Here is a 20,984-nt window from a genome sequence, read left to right as displayed (position 1 = left end):
ACTGTGTGTATGAGCCGCCCTCTGTGGAGTGTCCACAGAAGTCAGGAGAGGACATCAGAGTCCCTGAAACAGGAGTTAGAACCAGCTGGCAGCAACCATGTGGTTGCTGGGATCTGAACCCAGGTCCTCTGGAAGAGCACCAAGTGCTCGTAACCATTGGGCCATCTCTCCAGCCCCTGCTCATCTCAGTATGGAAAGAAAGAAGAAGCACACACTTCCTCTTCAGCCTCCTTGTGGCTCTCTAACCTTAATGTGTACCCACAGGAGACAACACCGGCCAGAGGAAACGCACCCAATTCTGGGGCCATCAGAGACACAATTTCCTATTTATAGAGTCCACGCAGCCTGCATAGCTTCCGGTGCAGCATTAACAGGGATGCAAGCTTGCTTTGTGCATCTGCTTACTAAAACTTAAAAACCATACGCTAACAAGTCGACAGAGCTCCTATTGAGTATCAGCATTCTTTCCTTCCATGGTTTATGTTGATTCATGGAAACATGTGTGAGGCATCTGCCCTTTTATTCAAACAGAACGCCAAAGCTCTGGTGGCTGAGCTATGGCATTTTGTGCTCAAATCTAACAGCTAAATTGGGAGCTCCTTTTCTGGGCGGGGCACACTAGAGGTGGGTCCCTCAGCTGCCCTGACCAGCTGTCCAGGAGGCCTCCACATGAACCCAAAGGGGGCAGCCAGCCACACAGCAGGGCCAAGGAGTCAAGGGAGATGCTGAGGTCCTCGGGGCTGTGCAGCTGGAAAGACAGATTCCCATGCACCCTTTGACAGTGGAGAAGACAGCAAGTTGTAATTATTTTTGAATTCCTTTACTGCATCCAATGCTATTTCACAATATTTTCCTTGAATTTGATGCTGGGGAAGAATTTAACATGTTTATAGCCAGGCTCATAAAAAAAAAAAAAAGTCAGCCTGAGTTTCAGCACAGTAAATTATTTCTCAGGCATCCATGCTTTTGCTTTTCATATATGCATGTGTGCACACACATATGCATGCATTCATGCATACATGCCACGGTGCATGTGTGAAGTTCAGAGGACAACTTACAAGAGTCAGCTCCTTTTCCACCATGGGGTTCTTGGGATCAAAATCAGATTATCAAGTTTGGCAATAAGTGCCTTTAACTACTGAGCCATCTCATTGCCACCCCTGTCGCCACCACGATCCCCACACCTCCCACCTCACCCTGTGCTAACCCACAGAGAATTCCCTCCTCAGCCACCATTTGAGTCCTGCTCATTAACGTGGAATTCCCTTTTGTTCAGAGAACCTGGGCTCTTATAAAAGACCAACCCGTGTCCTGTGGTTAAAAGCAGAATCAAACAAGCAAACAATACAAGCAGCAAAAAATAAACCATGAGTCACATCCCTTCTATACCCATGTTGATTATCATAAATGTCACATCCCTGCCACCTCCATTTCATGGCGCTACTTCACTACTTTTTGGCCTTCAGCGGTCCAGTTCTTGACAGGCGACAAACCACTGTTACTAAGCAACATCTGTGCTTTCTACACAGCTATGATATTTTGTTCAAACTTTCTGCTGCCAGAGTCTTCCCTTAAATGAGATGACCAACCTAACACCAATTTTTAAATTTATTTTTATTGTTTTTATTGAGCTATATATTTTTCTCCACTCCCCTCCCTTCTACTCCCCTCTACCATGGTCCCCATGCTCCAAATTTGCTCAGGAGATCTTGTCTTTTTCTACTTCCCATGTATATTAGATCCATGTATGCCTCTCTCAGGGTCCTCATTCCTAACACCAATCTTTATGGAACTCCAAGACAACCGGAAGTTGTGAGGCCCATTTATACACCCATGGATCATTATCTGGGCACAGTCAGAAACAGGTATTTTGGTCTGGATTGATTAAAGTTACAGCATCTCCAAATGTCAAATAAGAATGTTAATCAAGAGCTTGAACTGATTCAGCAGTTAAGATCACTGGCTGCTCTTGCCGAGGACCTGGGTTTGATTTCCAACACCCACATGACAGTTTAGAAACATGTATATTCCAGGTACTGGGATCTGACATGCTCTTCTGGCCTCTGCAGGCACCAGACATGTAACATGGTACATAAACACACATGTGGGCAGACTCCCATATGGATTTTTTAAAAACTGCTACTTAACTTCCAAGGACAAACCTTAAGTGCTGGGGCTGAAAAGGTGGCTTTGTAAAGGCTTGACATGTAAGCATGAAGACCTGAGTTCAGAGCCCCAGAAGCCATGTGTATATGACCACATGTATCTGTCATCCTAGTGCTGGGGATCCCTGGAGCTTGCTGGCCCACCCATCTAGCAGAATTGTAGATGAGACGCCTGGTTTCAAAAAACAGGCTGAAGAGCAACAGAGCAAGACATTGGCTCTGGTCTGCATATACATGTGCATGAGCACACCACACACACACCCATCAGCACATATACATACATAGGTACACACAACACTAACAAGCACGCACCTAGGTGGCTGCACACTGCAATATGCATGATATGCATTCACAACCCTGAGACCTTTCCTTCTCCTGAGAGCTAATGCTTTTCTCAACCTAAATTTCTTGAACTAGTGGTGACTATCTTTTAAGAAAAATAAGACTAACATAAAAAAAAAAATCAAAGGCAGTTAATAGTAGCAAGTGGCAAGTCTTTCTAGGAAATAAATGGTTAGAAGAATAAATGAAGAGCGGCATTTAGTGCTCTCCAAGGTAGACCCTGTGCTGGTGGGGACACCTGGGGAAGATGTCCCAGCTCAAGTCTCCTTATTCAGGTGTTGGAGAGGCAGCTCGGGAGGTCAAGAGCACTTTCTGCTCTTGTAGAAAGCTAAGGTTAGCCCCTGGCCGGGCAGCTACAAGCACCTGTAACTCCAGTTCCAAGGGATCCCAGATGCCTTTTCTGACCTCTATAGGCGTGTACGCACACGTGCACATGCATGTGGCAGACACTCACATAGGCACAAATACATACACATACATAAAAATAAAACTGCAAACAAGCTCTATTTGTTCTCTTTCTCAGACTCTCACGCTGGTGAATGTGCAGATTAGTGAGAGAGAGGCAAGTGTGTAATCATCAGGAGCAGTTTCTAAGGCCCGGAGTCACAAGACAAAGCTCACGTCAGATTCACCCTCTGGTGCCTCTCAGCCCAGGTGAGTGGGACACAGAGACAGAGTGAGGAAGGGGACTTCCCTCAGCTCTCAGCTGTTTCCTCTCAGAAACCAAACCTCAAGAGGCAACAGGGAGCACAGAGCCTCTACAGGCTGAGAGAAGAACATCAAGCAACAGGGAGGTCCAGCAGGCAGAAGGAAGGCATGCCCACCATTGAGGTACACACGGGGGCCCGAACTCTAGTGGGCAAGATGGAGGCTGAGCTATGAAACCATCTTTTGGGTGTTTGTCTTCAGTACTGGGGACCGACCTAGGGCTTCATGCCTGCTTAGGCAAGAGCTCTACCACCGAGCAGCCCTGACCTTCTTTCTCTATGAGGCAGATCCCGCTAAATTCCCCCAGGCAACGGGAATTCTAGGATCGCTGAGTAAAGTTATTTGCCATCAAGCCTCATGACCTTAGTTTGATCTTCAGAATCCACATAGCGGAAGGAGAGAACTAACTCCCACAAGCTGTCCTCTGACCTCCACAAATGCGCATAACACTCACACACAATGTATTAAAATTTTAAATATAGAACCAAAGACATGCAGGTGCTTGGCCTCTCTTTTAGGATTTAAGAAAACATCCCAGTCATTTTACTCCTGTGGGAGATGGCTTACAGTATTACTTGGGGTTTTTTTTTTGTTTGTTTGTTTTGTTTTGTTTTTTTGCTAAATATAGATTTACTGCAGCCTGCTAAACTTTAGAACCATCAAGCAATTAAATATTGATTGTCTGAATAAAACCGTCCAAAGGAAGCAAAGCTGCGAAGAGGCTGTCTGTCCTCCGGGACCAACCAAATCACATCCTGCAGATTTGACTGATGGCAGCATCCATTCTTGCACTAGCAAGCCACACTAACTGTTCTGTTCCCCTTCTCTTGTGGCACAGTTGAGTCTCAGAGACCCCAGCTCCTCGCTGTGGGCACTGCCTCTCACAGCAGTCCTCAATGGACTTTGCCAGTTTCCTGTGAGCTAAGGGGGGGAGCAGCAAACCTGACGAGGGAAGGAGGCTGCTACCCGGGGGAAGTGAGCAGGCCTTCCGGGGGCCCTTCTGTGGGAAGGAGAGGCACACACCAAGCCAGACTCTACTTTTCCTCTCCCCTTACCCCAGCCCCACCACAGTATCTGTGGCTCCCTGCAGAGGTCTCGCTCCCCCACCACACTACAGATGTTCTTGGCCAGAGGACCCAGCTGTGAAAACACCTGGCCACTCTCCCCAAGAGCCACTCCCTTCATGGCCAGGTCCTTCCCTAGTTGACTAGAAAGTGGGTTTTTTGTTTTGTTTTGTTTTGTTTTGTTGTTTTTTTTTCTTACCCCTGACAGGTTAGACTAGAAGTCAGCTAGGATCCATGGCTGTCTCTTGATCCCACACTACTGCCATCAGCCAAGTGTCCTCCTTGCTGTCATTGTCCCTCTGGGGGCCATCTCTTCATTGTATACTCACAGCCACATGGTACAGTACAAAGGTTAAAGATCCAGAAAGACTCACTCAAGGCTTAGAAGCCTCCTTCTAAGAATGGGCCCAATAAACAAAGTATATCAGGAGGGGGTATCTTCACAAAGGACAGCAAGAGCCACCAGCTCAGCCCCCCAAATCTAGCCTAGAGCTGGTACTAAGAAACAAGCATGTACGGATGAGCTGACATGAGCTGACAGTGGCCTCAGGTGTGGCTGCTCTGGCACTGTGGGTATAGGACCACTTTGATACCCTGTCGTCTTTGGTTTGGAATCCACTTTGCTAAATACAGTGTTGGGTAGAAATGAACAGTGCCTCCCACTCCAGCCCTTTGCAAGTCCTGTATGTCCCATTTAGAAGAACTAAGTGGGAAGAAATGGACATTTTGAAGTTTGAATGTCCGTCTCTTCCAAGAGAGGGACTTGTGGGTCACTGCTGACCTTTGCCTTACAGAGGGGTGGCCTGCTCACATGTGCGGCTACTCCTGGGCTTAGCTCTCCGAGTCCTCCAAGCCTTCCCTTCCATCCTCAGCACATGGCTCTAAGCGACTCCACAGTGCTCAAGAGAAGATAGACCTTCACCAGGACAACAAGATCTCGAGCACTCCTTGACGACGCTTTGCTGAGGCCGACTGCAAATCATTTTGAAATGAAATTATAAAGTTATGTAGACAAATTTGCTCAAGTAAAAGGTGGGTGTTGTAGAATATTATTTTAAGATGTTTGTTTATGCTGTGGAATATTGGTTTAATGATACAAAGATGTATTGCATTCTTTCATGGTACTATGTATTTTGAATTGTTCAAAATTTCTTAAAGAGCAAATTCATCTTTTTTCACCCCAAGTTCCCCTTTAGGGCAGAAGCAGCAAATCTAAGGCAGCTCTTCCCCAGAACCATGCCCACACTCAAACGAGAGGAAAGGGGACCACACCAGACTGCTTCCCCAGGTGCTCAGATGTGTGCCCTCCAGTAACCACCTGACCTCCTGTGCATTTCAGCTACGGATTCATTTTGACTTAAGAATGGCATTGCCTTTTCCTCTGAGAGTTAACCGTATTTCTACAAACTTTAATATCTTACTTAAGCTTCTACTGCTGTGATGAACAACATGGCCAAAAGCAACTTGGAGAACAGATGATTTGTCTCAACTTATAGTTGTAATTCAGCATGAAGGAAAGCAGGGGTGGAAACTCAAAGCAAGAACTAATAAGACAGGAACTGATGCACGGAGGGGTGCTGCTTACTGGCTTGCTCCTCGCGGTTTGCTCAGGCTGCTTTCTTATGCAAGCCAGGGCTACCAGCCCAGGAGTGACACCATCCACAATAGGCTGGGTCCTCCCACATCAACTGTTGATCAAGATAACATTACACATGCTTGTCTTCAGGTCAGTCTGAATGAATAGAGGCATTTTCTCAGTAGAGCTTCCTCTTCCCACATAATGCAAGCTTGTGTCAAACCGACAAAAAGGTAACCAGGACACTTGGTTTAATTTTAAGTACCAGAATTGAACTCCTGGTACTGGTAATTGATGTGGCTTTTTCTCCAATTTATCCTCAAACACATATGTGAGTGCAACCACCGACAGGGCCTGTTGCCTGGCAGGTATCCCAATGCCCTTGTTCTAAAAGTGCTAAAGCTAAACACAGTGTTAGATTTGACCAGTTCTTCTGTTCCCCAGTTCTTTCCTAAAACTGTAGTCTTTAGTGCTACACACACATATAACACACACACACACACACATACACACACAGACAGATATACACACAGAGAAACACAGAGACAAATACACACACACCATACACACACACCACACTCTCTCTCTCTCTCTCTCTCTCTCTCTCACACACACACACACACACACACACACACACACACACACGCACACATACTCCTACAATCCTCTGATGCCAACATGGGCCTAGGGATCACGAGAAACAGAGCAGTCTAGGTTATAATTAGCAAACACACTTTAAACAAGGGGCTTCCATTCTCCTCCCACTTCAGCGGTCCATTTGTCACCCTGCAGATGGCCCACAGGGAGAAGTCTATTTTCAGAGCATCTGGGCAGGGGGTAAAAGAAGCCACAGGAGCAACCACTGCCTGGAGCAGGGCTTAAGCAAAGGGAGAAGGGCAGATCTCCCCATGGCCAAATGGTGATCCTACTCTAAAGATCAGAGGCAAGACAGTGTGAATGGCACTGGAATGAGCCAGGGTGCTTTCCTTAAAGGAACAGGAACCGGAATCCAGGGTCCCCATGCTCTGTGAAGGCTGATGGCTACAGTGTCCCCATGAGCTGCTCCGACCGTGTGGACAAGAGAAGGAAAGGGAGCTGCCACTGTGCCCTGCCACAGACGTTTTAAATGAGGGCACTGTATCTGATACTGACAAAGAGCAAGGCTGCGAAAGCCAATAAACACAGTATGGACGATAAAAGGCAAGCCCTGGAAGCTAAGAACAAACAGGAATCCAGACACCAGACTTCTGGGGCCTTCAGGGACTAAAATTCCATGATTAAACGTCCTTCTAAGAATGTGGGTCTCTAATAACAGACAGAACCATGAGGTCACTGACTCCTCCCTCTGGACCACATGATGTCCTTTGGAGGATTATAGGTATGCCAAAGAAAACTACCAAAGCACTTAGGAGTTCAAATGTGGAAGTTACAATGTGTTCATTAACTCACGGGAAATGTACCAACACAGCTTTTTCAGCCTGTGGTGCTAAACAGCTATATAACCAGAGGCAAGAACATTAAATGCACCTCTGTCTCATGCTATGTGCAAAAATGACACACACTGACTCGAAAATGGGTTGAAGCCCTTGATGTAAAAGCCAACGGGGTCAATCTTCAAAAGAAACGTCAAGAGCCAAGTTTCATGGCAATCAATTAGGTGATTTCTTACAATCTTAAAAAAAATAAGTAAAAGAGTCATCATTAAAATTTTTCTACTTTAAAGGAGATCCACAGAACAGGAGAAACTGCTTGCAGCTCTTGTGGGGAACATGTCTAGAACATGAAGCACACTTGCGTCACAACGATGCATAGCAACATGATTGCGTTCACTGAGTGTTGTAGGGACATCCAGGCTGCAGTGTGTCTCAGCACTACATTCCACTCTGTGGCTACGAAAGCATCATGTTTTTTTTTTTTTTTTTTTTATCAGTTTGTCACCTGATGAGTGTTTGAGATGTCTTCCAATTTTTGGCAGTGATGATTAATGTCAACGTGAACATCAAGTCCACGTTTCTGTGCAAATATTCAGTTTCCTTTCTCATATACATATGTATGCATGCATGTGAGAATGAATATATGTATTCATTCCATGACTGTTATGCCACATAGTAGCAGTTTAAAAAACAACTATGTCACTATGCCATACTGTTTCCATGAAATGGTATGATTCTATTTCTAAGGAAGTACCTAGAACGTACAAATCTGTAGAGACTTGAGTGGTTGGGTTACTAATGAATGAGTTTCTGTAGATGGGAAACAACAGCTCTAACACTGGGGTGATGATTTCACAGATCTGCGACTACACTAAAGACAAGCATGTTAGACACTTTCAAGCAGTGAATCACACAGTGTGTGTTGACTCACACAGTACTGGCTATTTGTTGGGGGAGTCAGAGAGAGCCGTCAGTGGGTATCAGTTCAGCTTAGAGGTTGCCAGGCAAGGGCCAAGGGTAGACATACTGAGATCTGCTCAGGGAGAGACAGTGTCTACCATGGGGAAGACATGGGCTATCCATAGCCCCAGGAGCCAAGCTCAGAGTAAATAGTGGATCATTTCCACAGAGGGTCAAGGCTTCATGGTTCTGACATGAAAGGGCAAAGCTGACAGACCGTAACTGAGAAGTCTGTAGAGATGACTAGGGAAATGGTCACAGTGGCCACGGAACAGATGTGCAGAACAATTTTTGTTCCTACAAGGGGACCACAGGTTGTTAAGGTTCAGACTTCAAAGGAAAACAAAGGTGGCCCTTGGAGGAGGGAGATCAGAAGTGAACAGAGATGGAGGAACAAAGATGGGGGATATGGCTTTATCAGGGATCCAGTAATCCAGGGATTACAGACACTGTTAATCCCACAGTATCCCAAAGCTCTGTGTGAAGCACTGTATTCACACAGAACCTCACTCCACACCTGAACAGAAGCATGCGCACCTAGCCAATGTTCCCTGGTGGTGACAGGTGGGAGAGTGGGTGGACGGGTGAGTTATGTGACAGGCCAGAATAAGAACCCACCTGTAGTCTGATTATGCCACCCAAGCATCCCAATGTCACATGCTACTAATACGTGGCCTTGTGCCAACAGCCTTTCCTCTTACCAGCCACTAAAGTACCTTACAGGCTGTTCTGAAAATGAGCTGCTAGTCACAGTGTGCAATCCCATTCCAAAAGTGTCCAATAGCACTGGAAACCTAAAACTGGCCCATCCCTGTGTGTGGCTGATCCCAGGAAGAAAGAAAGACAATTCGAACAAATTCGTTCATCCCCCAGGCTAGAACGGGCAGACATTCAAAGTGAAGAAGACTGGTAAAAAACAAAGGCACCCCCTTTCTACCTCGCCTGTAGCTGGAATTTGAACCCCCTCCCCATCCACTCCATCTCCACCCTGCCGCAGAAGAGCCCCACACAAACACATCACCTGTTGTGCATGCAGGTCCGAGGCTGTGCTTTAGGTAGGTAGAAAGCGTTCTCAATAGGAAACTGTTACAAAAACGTAAAATGCAACCTAAAAACGTGAGAATCAGATGAGGGGAGACGTGAGGTCCACTCTGCAGCAGCAGGCCTGCACATAGCAGCAATGCCTACTTAATTCTACATGCTGGTAACCAGAGTCAGCACCAGCATGGCAACCAGCATCTGCAAGAGCACCCATTTGCTTTCAAACAGTCAGGGCAACAGTATGAACTCAGGGCAGACTCGAGTCCACCCACGTCTGCACTCAGGAAATACATTTGTCTTCTATCCATTATCCAAAACCTACTGTGTGTATCTCTCTGCAGGCACGAACTGCTGAGCCGTCAACTCAGCCCGTGCAACCCCAGCCAACCCACACAATCATGTTTCCAATAGAAAACGAGCTTCGCTGTGTTTAACCAACAATGAGTGGAGGAAAGGAAAACAATTATTGTGTAATAATTCCCAGCAGACACGAGCCTTACAGCCACCAGCGAGACTCGTTCTCCCTTGTGGACAAGAGGTACATCTGTTCCACATCTTGACATGTTCACAGCCACATAAAAATGTCCTCACAGCTGGCTCCTCCGAACCTTATAAAGCATAGACTCTGTCCATCCTGAGTCTCTAAATGCTTGTCCTTAACCTTACTCCCACTTCTGCTTCGATGGCTTTGTTTCCACCTGCTTTACAAGTGTAAACTCTTGTTTACAGACTCTGACACAGCTCACATGATGTACTAATGTACACAAATTACATGAACCCTTAATGCTTAATTGACTCCTGCAAACATTTCACATCCATTAGTTTGTCTCACAGCATGGGAGCCAGGAAAGCAGACGGGACAAAGAGAAAGAGCATCTCCACAGTTTTCACGCCCTTGTTCACCAGGTACAGCTCGCAGACATGCTTCTCGCCCTCGGGAGGCTGACGCTGAAGGAGTCAAGGCAAGCCTGAGCTACATGGTAAATGATTTGAAGTTATTTGGAAGCTGGGTACAGTGGCTCGTGCCTACAATTCCAGCACCAAGTAGGCTGAAGCAGATACAATTTGAATTCAAGTCCACTCTGGGCTACATAGCAAGCTCTAGGCCAGCGTGCCCAAAAGACTGAGACCTTATCTCAAAAACAAAACAAAACAAAGACAAAGACAAGGTAGCATGTCTCTATGTGTCTTTTACACCAGCAGTGGTGAGGCAAAGGAACCTTTGTGAGTCTGAGATCCTGGTCTACATAGTTGAGTTCTAGTCCAGCCAAGGGTAAATAGTATGACTGTATCTCAAAGGAAAAAAGAAGTAAAAAGCAAAGCCATAAAAGTAGCCATATGTGTGTATGTATATGTCCACATAGATCTTTGGAAAGTATGAGAATATATATAAATTTGTGTGTGTGTGTGTGTGTGTGTGTGTGTGTGTGTATCTTTGTACTAAACACTTCTGAAAATTGAACCCCAAATCTCGGAATGTACATAAATAAAGCAACAGATTCTGTTCCTTATCTCTGTACACAGCCCTGTTCTGAGGGCACTACTGGACCCATTTCACAGAGGAGCAAATGGAGGAAGAGAGAAGTCAGGGAAACAGCTGCTAAGCCAAAGAACCAGGAACAGCTGAACTTCAAACCCCTAAATCCATTTCTCTCTTTGTGCTTAGTGGGGGCTGATGCTTCATAAAGATAAAGTGAGCACTCGATATTTCATAAAGAACAACAGGGGAGAGAGACATGCATGGATCTAATCTACCTGGGAAGTAGAAAAAGACAAGATCTCCCGAGTAAATTGGGAGCATGGGAACCTTGGGAAAGGGTTGAAGGGGACGGGAGAGGCAGGGATGGGAGCAGAGAAAAATGTAGAGATCAATAAAAATCAAAAAAAGAAAAAATAACAACAAGGGGAAAAGAGAAACAGAGAGAAATAGATATGCTATCATTTAAAAATCAAAGCATGGATGTGTGAATAACTTAATCTTTCGGCCATGCTGGCTGGAGGCCTATAAAACTTCTGGGTGAAAGGTACGAGTGTTCACAGCCACACCACGAGCCTGGCAGGCACAGTGGCCACTATATTGGGACTAGAGAGACAATCTTGGGAGCATCCAACAACCCCCGCTCATTTGGGTAGCTTTGCCCTTGGCATCCGCTAGCCATTAAACTGGGTACACATGTACTCAGAGCCGAGGAATCAGCACTTAAGCACCCGCAAGGAGCTTATAAGAAACACAGGATATCGGGTCTACAACCTTAGGGGGTGAGCTCGAATGGGGATATCTAAAAAGTTGCCAGTAGGAGTCCAGAACCTGGTATGATGTCAGGCTGTAGGAGCTCATTATTATATCACAGCAGCAACCTGTAACGCGGTCCTAATTAGTCTTATTAAATAAAAGCCCAGATTCAGAAATTAGGGGGTGAAAGCTGAAAGATCACAGAAGGAGAGCAGCCAGCCACTAAAGTTCTTACCTCTCCGAATGCTCAGACTGAGTAGGCAGATCCCGTCTCTATGAATCCTCAGACTGAATGCCCTGAGCTCCTGTCTCCATCCGCCTAATAGTCCTCTCTCAGTCCAGCCATATCCCTTCCTGTCTCCACGTTCCTAGTGCTGGAATTAAAGCCGTGTGATCCCAAGTGCTGGCATTACCTTTGTGTGAGCTCTGTTTCTCTTTTAGACAGATTCAGCCTCATGTAGCCCAGGGTGGTCTTGAACTCTCAGAGATCCATATGCCTCTGTCTCCCGAGTGCTGGGATTAAAAGTGTGTGTCACCACGGTCTGGCCTCTGTGGCTAGCTAGTATGGCTAGTTCCACACTCTGGTCTTAGGCAAACTTTATTTGTTACACACAGTGCAAACAAAATCTCCCCACAGGAAAGCCACCTGGGAAAGCATGAAGAATTCTAGCCAAGCTCGGGCTCTGGGTTGCACTGCCTGCTGGCAATTCCTAGCAAAACTTCATAGCAGTCTGCAAAGAGAACTGTTATAATAAACCCTATGATTTTTCTGCTAACCTTTTCTTACAGCCTTTCATTTTGTGCAGTTTTTGTGACTCTTACATCTCTCTGCCGTGGCATATTTTTGACTACAAAGATGAGCAGAGAGACCTCTGAATGATCCGCTCTGCCATAAGAGCACAAACAGATAAAGCATCTCATATTTGAAATGTGCAGGCCTGCAGCGTTTCCGAGTTCAAAAGTCTTCAGATTTGGGGATACCGGCATCTAGGTAATGAGACATCTTGGGGCTCGGTCCCAAGGGTAACTACTAGATGCACTGGTGTTTCAAGCATGCACTAACATAGCATCCAGAGATCCTTAAAGAATATTTTGCATAATTTTGTGCATGACGCAATGCTGTGTGGGGTGGAATTTTCTATCTGTGGCTCATTTCAGCATGCAAAAAGTTAGGATTTGAGGCAGTCAAGATTTCAGATTTGGGAATTATAGATCTATACATAAATTATCCCAGGTGTCCAGTCAGGGTTCTAACATCTCAGTCTTGGTTAGCAGCACGAACAGACACTCAGCAGCAGTCTGAGAGATGAGGTCTTCAAGGTGGGAAGGGGACTGTAGGAGTTCATGATGGAGCCACTATTCTCTCTACTCAACATTGGGTACAGTGCCAAGTCACCTGAGACAACACATCCTCTCTGCTGGCATTCTAAAGGACCTTGGGGAAAGGCCACAGGTGACAGGCATACCTCACAGCAGCATCCTGGGAGAATGGGGAAAGGATGATACAGGAGACACTCCAGCACCACCCCCCCCCCACACACACACACACACACTTGCCCAGGGCTATTCTGGCTGCTCCAGAGCTGACTTGCTCCAACTCTGGTTTTGGAGGACGTTCACCGAGAACTTCATAGGATCCGGGGATCCTGCACCCTGTAACCCTACAGCCCCTTCCCAACCAGAGCATCCTGGCAGCTTTTCACGTCATTGCCATGGCTTAGTGAAGCCTAGGCAGGGAGAGCATTCTGACAGCCTTGCCAGCTGGAGTTCCAAGCATGCGTCACTGCTGGCCACAGCTTGGGCCAGGCGAACCCTGCTTTCTGCAGATGTGAAACAAAAGATGCTGTTCTGGGTAAACGTTTGGTGTTCTGCAGCAAATGGAAAGTCGTTGTGGTTCTAATTCAGACACGCTGAACCCTGGAACATGTTTGTGACTAAGGTCTTAAAACCCAAAAACATATGGCACTCTATCCCACACTAAGCTATTCCCACTTAGGCACAAAGGAAGAGAACGACTTGAAGGGACAGGCAGTGTCACATTAGCTGAGAAGCTGTGGGTGTCAGGAAAGAAAACCAGACCAGCCATAGAAAAGGCGACTCTACCCTGGCCAGCTCTGTGGCCTCAGGCAGGTCCCTTTCCTTCTCCAGCATATCTTATTGTTCATACACATATGTAAAATGATTGATACACTAGTGCCGAGACATTAATAGTCATGCCTCCCATGCTTTATTAATGTTACTAATGATTTTAGGTAGCTTGTGTTTCTCATATTTTTTACATATATGCAGACTAGCCCAGAGAGGTATCTGTGCATAAAAGATACAGGCCACAGTGAGCAGAGGTGACAGGCAGTCAATGGGGCTTCTAATCTGCACTGGGAGGCCCTTTGTTACAACCTCCTGACTGCCACAATGAAAGCCAGAGAAAGGAGTGAGCTGGTCCTCGCCGCAGCTCCAACATACCTCCTGCTTTTAAAAATAAAAAGGGAAAACCCAGTAGGCACACACTTTCTTGTCCTGTGCTGCCACAGAGGCTCCCAGCCCCATGGGCTTCTCCTCTTCTCAGTGATACCCAAGAAATGTCGATTTCAAGAGCACTGTGTTTAAAACATATTCTGGTCTAAAGAAACCAATTTTTAAAATAACGATTTACAGAGGCATATGTAGCATGGGTGGGATGGCTCCGTGGGTAAAGCCCTCAGGGTGGGACGCAAGCATGAGGACCGAGCTCAGATTCTGAGCTCCCATACAGCCAGGTGGGCACTGTTGCCCATCTTACTTCCGGCAGCTAGAGGTAGAGAAAGGGAATCTCCAGAGTGAACCTGTGCCCTCTTCCTACCCAGTCTTGGAGAGCATCCTCACATTTTCACTGCACCCAGGTGATTGAAAGGACTTTATGGACCAGAAGGAGCAGAGTTCAATCTTGCTTAAACTCTCAAGCAAGAGCCTGACCTATCGGTCTGTAGCACTATCCGCTGCTCCATGACTCCAAACCCCGCAGGACCCCTAAAGCCATCTGTGTGTCATCTGGCTTTGTACTGGGGTAGAGGCTGGAAACCGCCCCTGGTGGTGGCTATAGAAAGAACACAACTGCTTCCCAGTAACAGTTTTCTATTAGGTTCTGAGACCAGATATACCTCCTAAGGCTGAAAATCATAGCTGAAAAAAAAAGGAGAAAATGGGGCCAGCAAGATGGTTCAGTGGAGTAAAGACACCTGGCACACAACCCTGACAGGAGGAGTTCAGTCCCCACACCCACATAAAAGTGGAAAGAGCCAAGTCCACAAAGCTGCCCTATGTCCCCTATATGAGCATCATGGCTAGGGTGGTTTGAAAGGCTCCCCCACAGTCTCCAACATTTGAAAATTTGGTCCATGCTTGGTAGCACTGTCTTGGCAGTTTAAGAGGTGTGGCCCTGCTGGAGGAAGTTTGTCACTGGGGGAAGGGCTTCAAGTTTCCATGTTTGCATTCTCTGCTTTATGCTTGCAATTGGACATGTGAGCCGTCAGTTCTTGAATTCTGCCCCAGGCAACAAGTCTGCCAACTATTGCCATGTTGTTCCCACCACTATGAACCCTAACTTTCAGGGCCCATAAGCCCAAACAGACCCTTCCTTCTATATGCTGCTTTGGTCATGGTGCTTTATCACAGCAATGGAAAAGTAATGAATACAGTATCATTCACCCATTCACACACACATAGACAAGAATAATAACAATAAATAATAAAAAGGGAAAGGGAGTAAAATGAGCAAAGGGACTAGACATGTCCAGAGCATAGGGCTGATGCAACTAGCCAGGGCACACGCTGAGATCCTATGGCAGCCAAGGCAGGGGTAGAGATATTGTCTCCTTAGCGTTGCAGCCAAGAAGGAACTTTGGGGTTGGTAGAGCCCCGAGACTGGCTATGGCAAGAGTCTACATGTCTGCTGTGACAGTGAGACACTTTAGTATGGTTCTTTCATTAAACAAGCAGCCTAAGGAAACCTCTAGGTGATTCAACAGAAGATGAACACACAGCATGTGTGTAGACACATGACGTTAATCCATATCAGAAAACCCAAGTATGTGTCCAGATATACCCAAGTGAAACTCCCACAGTCCCCAAAGTAGTACAGGCTGTGAAAAGCCAAGCAAGAACAAGAACCAAAAGGGATGATGACTGATAGCCCAGCTGGGTTTGCCCTCCTCACCCCATGAACGGGACATCTAAGTCGGGCCAGGCTAGGAATCTGGCACCTCTCGGGGAAGGAGCACAAGACTCGTACTTGCCACCCTTGTTGTCCGGACACTCAAAGCTAAGAAAGGTAAGGCTTCTTTTCATACCGGCGAGGCCCCTTCCCGGAGGTTGAGGCAGCTCCTCTTGCTTGGTTTCAGACACCTGATTCCCTGCACTTCCGAGAGTCCGGCGGCCCTGAAAATATAAGTGTGGGACCACAAGATCCCACACTGGCTCCCCAGGGTGAGCTCAGAGCTCATCTCAACCACAGGCAGACCGAAAGGGGAAAAGCCAGTCTTCCCATGAACCCACGGAGACTTCCTCCAGGTACCATCCATCACTGCCCTTGCCTGCCTCCTCCTTACACAGTCTAATACGTTCACATAACTCCTTTAAAAGGGGACACAAAGACCTTAGGCTCATATCATTCCCTGGATAGTGGAAGATGCTCAGGCGAAAGAGAGCACAAAACATGTGTCAAGTGAGAGACATAGGATACTAGCTTCTAGTACCGCCCAAGCATGCGCAAGACGTCACATGCTGTGGGTACCCTGTATTGGGTGGCTTCTGTATGCCTGACCATTATAACATAACAAGTCACTAAGATGGCATGCTAACTCTACTCCCCACAGGCTTCCATTAAACTGAAATCCTAATCCACACCACATGGTTGCACCTGTGCCTCCCCAAGCAGTAGTTATTAAATTATTAAATTATAGTTACTTTACGTCACTGTGATGAAATACCCTGAGAAAAGCAACTTGCGGGAGAAATGGTTTGTTTTGGTTAGAGCCAATCACACGGTAGGCGCATGAGGAAGCTGTTGGCATCACACCCACAGTTGTGAGACAGAAAGCCATGATAGCTCCTGCTCAGTTCTCTTTCTCCACTTAACACAGTCCTGGATCCAAGTCCAGAGAATGGTTTACTCACAGTGAGCCGATCTTCTCACCTCTACTAACCCAATCAAGATACTGCCCATAAGCAAGCTTATATGTCAGGTAATGCTAAATGTCACTGAGTTAGCAACTGAGATTCACCACACATGCATGCACGCATGCATGCACAGACATGCACACGCTTACATGTGCACACACATGAGACGCAACAGTTCCACTTCTGTGTGTATAGCCAAAAGAAGTGAAATAAGTCTCTCAAAGAAATATGTATGTACCTATATTCACAGCAGCGTGATTCACAAGACCTATGGACAGAGAAATGTCTGAATCTACAAAGGGATATTGCTAGTCGGCACAAAAGATAGGGAATTCTGACACCTGCCATTACATGGGAGGTAGGGAGTCATGGAGAGGGGAGGGGCCTTAAGAACATTATGCCAAATGAAATAATGTAGCCATGAAAAGGCAAATGCTATATAATTCTAGTTACATGTGTGAAATTCCTAGACTGGCCAGATTTGTGAAGGTGCAAATGAGAATGGGTCTCTTCGTGAGCTGCTGGCTGGGAGGACAGCGAGCTGCTTGATTGATGGAGGAGAGTTATCTGTCTATGTTTCTTTCATTGGTTAATTAATAAAGAAAACTGCCTTGGCCCTTTAAGAGGACAGAAAATTAGGTAGGTGGAGTAGACAGAACAGAATTGTGGGAACAAGGAAGTAGAGTTGGGGAGACACTTCAGGCAGTCTCGATAGGGAGTCTCCATGCTTCTCCTCTCCGAGATGGACGCAGGTTAAGATCTCTCCTGGTAAGCCACACCTCGTGGTGCTACCCAGATAACTAAATATGGGTTAAAGCAAGATATGAGAATTAGCCAATAAGAGGCTGAAACTATGGGCCAGGCAGTGTTTTAAAAGAATACAGTTTCCGTGTAATTATTTTGGGTGTAAAGCTAGCCGGTTGCTGGGAACTGGGCGGCGGGAACGCAGCCCGCCGCTTCTCACTACACTTGATAGGCATGGAGGATTGCTTGGCAGTGTGAGATCTGGATATGGGAGGCACGTGGTTATTTACCATGAATGTGCTTAATACCAGTTCACTGAATCCTAAAATAAGGACGTAAATTTTATCTTAAGTATTTTGCCACATTTTAAAAGTGGCTAAATGGAGAAACAGCAAATAACCTGGGAAGTAAGCAAGATTGAAACATCAGGAGTGTTTTAGGATGCTGATGACAGACAAGACGGGCAGAGGCAGGGAAAAGGGCCAAAGAGCGACACTAAGAGCAAGGCCACTTGTTTGAAATGTAGGGCTCCGGGTGCTTATCACAATGGGCTTTGTATCTCCTCCATTGGCAAGTCTAGCAAACAGTCCCCCAAATGGCCACAGGACATTTGATACATCACACCTTTCTTTAGGAGAGACTGTGACCATTCAACACTTGGCATCTCTCCCAATAAATACTTTTATTTTTAACCCTTTGGAAAACAGCAAATCATTTCAAAGCAAACCATGAGGAGACCTTTTCAAAGGGAACAAAAGAAAATCCTCCTCATTCCCAAACTAAGAAGACAATTTATGCTAGCATCTCTTCCAGTAGGCTTGACTTTTGTATTTCCACAGCACACAGTTCAACCCAGGAAGGCCAGTTTCAAGGCTAGGCTCTCTAAGAATCAGAGGGGAGCTTGGTGAAGGCAGATTTCCACACCTGGACCACAAAACTACAACTTTACTACCCACTTATCCCATAAAGGGTACCTTTGGGTCCTTCCATTTTAGGACAACCAGGCAAGGATTCAAAATCATAATGGTAGAAATTCAAATAAAAATCACAATGACATCTCTTAGAATCACTACCCAAAAACAGTGAAGTGCTAGCAAGAATGTGGAGAATTAGAGGGAAACAAAATGACTGTAGAAGAACAATGCTGGCACCCCAAAAACTATAAACTGAATTGTTAGTAGCTGGCCAAAGTACTTCTGTGTACATACCCGAAAGAATTCAAAGCAGAGCATCAAAGACACACTGAAGCCCACAGCAGCATTAGTCACAATGACCACGGCATGGAAGCAATCCCAACATCAGTGGCAGGGAGACAATAAAGAAAATGCGCTTTCTATCTACTTAGAGTGGAATCACCCAGATTTTGAAACCAAAGAAATTCTTCCATTCAAAACATGAATGGGAATGGAGGATACTATAAAGGCAAATGGGGTCAGAGCAAACACTTGCCTTGCAGCATGAAGCTCTGTGTTTGATCTTGAGCACCACGACAGGGAAAAGACAAACACGGTCTCTGTGTTTAGATGGTTTCACCCACCTAGGGTATCCAAACTACTCCAGCACATGGAGACGGACAGCAGGATGGTGTTGTCAGGCCTGAAAAAGGGGGAAGCGGGGCCCTGATGCTCATTGAGGATGCAGCTTCAGCTCTGATGGATGGAAAGGTTCCAAAGACTGGCCACACAGTGTGGGCACACTTGCTAAGTCACTCATTTAGAGTGGCCACACACTTGCTAAGTCACTCATTTAGAGTGGCCAATTTTATTTTTGCATAACTTTTTGAGATACATCTTATTTACGTGTGAATGTATATATATGCACATGGCAGTGCCATGTCTATGAATGTACACAGAGACCAGAAGAGGGCACAGATCCCTCAGAGCTATAGTTACAATCATTTATGAGACATCTGGCTTGTTACATAGGCACTGAGATGTAGCATGAATTCTAATTGGTCTTAATAATAAAAACTTGGAGTCAGCTATCAGGGGTGAAAGCTGAAGGATCAGAGAAGCAGAACAGCAGCCACTAGAGAGTTCTTACCTCTACCAATGCTCAGACCAAAGGGGCGATTCTTTCCTCAGACTGCGTTCTCAGACTGACTGCACTGAGCTCCTGTCTCCTCCTGCCTTATATTCCTCTCTCCCCCAGCCATATCCCTTCCTGTCTCCACCTCCTTAGTGCTGGGATTAAATGCGCATGACTCCCAAACACTGGGATTAAAGATGTGAGCCTCTACCTCTTAATTCTGTTTCTCTTTTAGACTGGATCAATTTTGTGTAACCCAGGGTGGTTTTGAACTAACAGGGACAGTCTGCTTCTGTCTCCCAAGTGCTGGGGTTAAAAGTCTATGCTACCACTGCCTGGCCTCTATGACTAACTAGTGTGGCTAGCTCTGCACTCTGATCTTCAGGCAAGCTTCATTTGTTAGATCACAAACAAAATATGAACGAGATCTGAACTCTAATCCTCAAGGTTGTATACCAAGCACGCTTAACCACTAAGCCATCTCTCCAGCTGCTGTTTATGTAAATCTTAATCACAAACACTACACATGCTTATGCCTATCTGCCATACATGTAATAATTCCATAGAGAGGTGTTCCTTCTCATTGCCCTGTCACCACGGGCCATCCACAGCTGCTCACACTTCACACAAGAGCATAACCAATAGCAATTTTTCTGCCTCGGACCCAGGTTCTACAAATTCTTGAACTCTAGCAAATCAGGGAATTGCAAATGCTTCCGTGAAGACATCCAAGCCCCAGCAGAAAGAGGAAAGGGGGCCAGCACTGCCCCAATTCTTCACCATCGTCTATGTCTAGAGGCTTCGGGGTGATACCTAACTCTCTAGACAAGATTCAAAAGCTGGTGAGCCCTTCAAATCCACATTGGTGGCTGAGGACATAACTCAGTCAAAAGCGAATGCTTGTGGTACAAGCATGGGGAATTGAGTTCCAGTCCCAGGATCCAAGTGGGAAACACAACAGCAAAGGCTTGTGGTTCTACCACCCCTGAGGTAGACACAAGAGAATCATCAGGGATCCCTGGCTAGATTACACAGCTCCATCAGTGTGCTCCAGGCCAGTAAGAGGCCCAACCTCAAAGGAGGTAAATAGAATTTCTGAGGATGACACCTGAAATTGTACTCTGGTGTTCATATGCATGTGCATATATGTGTATGCATTTATACACATTCATGCACCTGTGCACATATTAACAGGCACTCACATATGCACAGACATACACAAATACACAGTCCAGACAGGGATGCTCGAGGGGGTTCAGAGTCCTTGTCATCCTTGAAAGACATGACCATAGATGTCCTGCAAGAAAGAAGAGCACCCACCCTCCCTCCCACCACCTCTACCTTCAGGAGATTGGAAGTCCGAGGCAATTTCAGAGTTCAGTTCCTGCTACTGGGATGTTTTCATTTGCAGCACAGCAAGATTAACCAGAAAAATATGTTAAGATTAAAATCATACTCAAAATAGCCTTTTAATTTCCTGCGTGTTTATTCATTTTCTGTAGCTGGTGTCCAAGCACACAGAAGGAAGGACCCGCT

General features: G+C 46.0%; 1 protein-coding gene across 5 annotated transcripts in view; it reads right to left on the bottom strand.

The window, feature by feature from the left end:
• Fhod3 (formin homology 2 domain containing 3) overlaps nucleotides 1–20,984 on the bottom strand; it is a 412,222-nt gene that overhangs the window by 311,805 nt on the left and 79,433 nt on the right. The gene's annotated exons all lie outside the window — the stretch shown is intronic.

Source organism: Arvicola amphibius, chromosome 5 (genome assembly GCF_903992535.2).
Source record: "Arvicola amphibius chromosome 5, mArvAmp1.2, whole genome shotgun sequence".
Classification (NCBI taxonomy): domain Eukaryota; kingdom Metazoa; phylum Chordata; class Mammalia; order Rodentia; family Cricetidae; genus Arvicola; species Arvicola amphibius.
The sequence above is the reverse complement of the archived record's forward strand: the minus strand, read 5'-3'. Positions and strand labels throughout refer to the sequence as shown.